The 2,933-nt window shown below is 41.7% G+C and overlaps 1 long non-coding RNA gene across 1 annotated transcript; it reads right to left on the reverse strand.

Annotated features, from left to right (window-relative positions):
• Positions 1–597: 597 nt before the first annotated feature.
• Positions 598–2,450, reverse strand: LOC141025377 (uncharacterized). Its single transcript, XR_012186860.1, has 4 exons — positions 2,253–2,450; positions 2,093–2,174; positions 1,899–2,009; positions 598–1,373 (listed from the first exon to the last, which is right to left on the reverse strand). It is a non-coding gene; the product is annotated as an uncharacterized lncRNA (long non-coding RNA).
• Positions 2,451–2,933: the final 483 nt, after the last annotated feature.

The following is a 2,933-nucleotide window of genomic DNA, read 5'->3' on the forward strand; positions in this document are numbered from 1 at the left end:
GTCATCATCGCGGCCCATGGTCACTTCTGGCCCATTAACAGTCTGCTAAATATATGGGCCGAATTACGGCCGGTGTATTTCCGGCCTGTTAAAGGTCCTGCTTCATTTGGGCCCATTTATAGGCCATTGAAACTTTCGGCCCATAAAGACCATGAAGGATTTGGGTCATATTCGGCCATGTCTGACATTCGGCCTGTTAGAGGCCCACTATAGATTTGGGCCACTTTCGGCCTGTTGTGATTTTCTGCCTGTTAACGTCGGACGAAATCCATGGGCCATATGTGGCCCAACGTCACATCGGGCCCATTAACGGCCCATATAAAAATGACGATAATCTAGCCCGACCGAACTTCCGGCCTGTTAAAGGCCCGTGTATTAGGTCGGCGCATTTACGGCCCGTCCGAATTTCGGCCTCTGAAAGATCCGCATCGTAAATGGGCCACCATTTCGGCCTGCTAAGACCAGTGGATTATTTGGCACAATCAGGGCCCAATCTCACTTTCGGTCTATTAAAGGCCCATGTTTTGTATGGGCTCGAGATATTTACACCTGTAAATGGCCTATTGTTACTGAGGGTCCAAATTATGTTTAGGCCTGTTAAAGGCCCACTATGGGCACAGGCCTACCAGAAAAATACGAAAGCTTATGCTGATTTGGGCCCAGATATTTTTAGTGGGCTACATGAAAATTTCGGCCCATAATCATTTTTAGCCCAATTGGAATGGGCCCCACGAATGTTGCCATGTTGGGCTCCTACGAAGCTTTCGGCCAAATACATTACTAAGATAAACCTACTCTATACAAAAATAGCGTCGTAATTACTGCAGCCTTTGGCAGCATCATAAATGCTGTATCACAACAAAATAAATTCCAACCATACAACAAAAGGCCTGTTGGCATAAAGTTTACAGTCCTTGCAGATAAAAGCACCATCAGATGTATAGAAGCACAGATCATTTGACCTGAGTGCTAATGTTTCAGGCTGTAGAATCTGATGGAGTAGCACGATCTTCTCCTTTTTTCCGCCATTGCTCTTGAACAACGAAGTGAATGTCTGATAGTCTGGTTTCAAAACCATTCATATCTTGACGACATTTGTCAACCACTATTCTTGTTTCCAAAATTACGTCCATTAGGGATTGGACTTGTGTCTGGAGCACAGATATATCACTCTTTCTAGCAGGAAGATTTTGTTCAGTAGGCGATTTGGACGAGGTAACCTTGACAACCAACCCAGAATTATGCAGGAAGGTGCCTTTTGCACTATTAGTGGAGAGATACTGACGCACTGCATCAAGAGGTGACATTGTGCCTGTGGTAGCCTCGTCACCTTCAGGTGGTTGTGGTTGTTCAATCATTTGTTCCATAGCTTCCTGAAACTTTGAACTTGTAGATTAGTGTACCAGATAAGTTACTAATGAGACAAAAACAAACAAAGTAGGTTACACATTTATACATAACTTATTTTGGTGAACTACTGTAATACATTAGCATGTATTGTAGTGCCAACTACATAATAAAATCACTTTTGGAACATATGTCCATGTAGCATGCCTACTGTATTGTCTATTTCCTCACATTCGTTGACATCTAAGGATAAAGAGACATGGTTTAAAGTAGGATGAACATAGTATAACATCATTCATATTATGGGCAAACAGATATAAAACAAACATGCTATTTTATCATTGTGTGTGCACGTGAACATAACAACTAGATTACAGATCAAGACCAAAAGAATATCCTTCATCTCTTTTAAACCATGTAAGGTGAAATGATACGTTAAGACAACTGTGTATAAAAGTGAACAGAGTAACTGACATTGGCTGCAAACCAAGTAGTTAAATGAACACATCACAGTACCAATCAGTTCAAAGGCAGGAGGAGTAAGGACTTACAGCAGCGGCTTGAACTGGTGTGCTCATGCCCTTCATCTTGCTGGTGTGGCAATCCTTGAAGATTTGCACTGCATTCGGTTCAGGTTGTTTTTGGTCCGCACAGGCTTTCCTCTGTATTTGGAACAAGTCAATATAGATACAATAATATGGCACAGAAAAAAGAAGGAAGTAGCAGCTATTTACAAGAGCCTCACAGTGTGCAATATAGCTACGAGATCCTGTTGTCTGTTGGAATTTCACTTTAGAACGGTTGGTCTTGTTCTTCAAACAGTTAGCCTAGAAGAAGATACACTTGTAAGGCACATACATAAATACAAGTTCAATATGTGGTCTGATCAAATACATATAGCCTACATGATACTTTGGATCAGACCAGTGTTTAACGAGGGCTATCCAGTCTTCATCTGTAATATATTCCACTGGAGATGTTTGGGCGATTTCATTGTTAGCCTTGCCTTCAAAGTGAGATTTTTCTAAGGTGGTACCGATACTGTCGCAGAGCAGACTGAAAAACATGAGTGCATGCTTGTTTAGTTGCATCATCTTTCGGATCCAACTCGAACCTCATCTGTTGAAAAAAGAATGTGAGTCTTATTAGGAGGAAGCTAGAAAGTATGGGACAGAGCAAGACAATATTACTAATTGCGATGAATAACATTACTTATGGATAAATGGTCAAGGAAGGTGTTAAACTGGGTATTGTCTTGGCTGTGAGTCTTATGGATAAACCTCATCTGTTGAAAAAAGAATGTGAGTCTTATGCATGACACCTAACGGCAACGGCTGCCTCTGATACTAACTTGGCTGACTCTGTAGCATCACGTGGCCTTTTTAAACCTGCCTCAAAATGGATCTCCATTCTTCCTCCTTTAGATTTTGTTAATCTATCAAGCATTATCCCTGATGTCTGTTTCCGCTTGCGCCGTGGTGCTAGTTCAACAACGAATATGGAAAGTGTTAGTGTACATCAAACTGTGAGAGTACATATAAAGGAGCATGCAACTGCAACTTGACTCGGTCAGGTACCGTCTTGGT

This window comes from Aegilops tauschii, chromosome 6, assembly GCF_002575655.3.
Source record: "Aegilops tauschii subsp. strangulata cultivar AL8/78 chromosome 6, Aet v6.0, whole genome shotgun sequence".
Lineage (NCBI taxonomy): Eukaryota > Viridiplantae > Streptophyta > Magnoliopsida > Poales > Poaceae > Aegilops > Aegilops tauschii.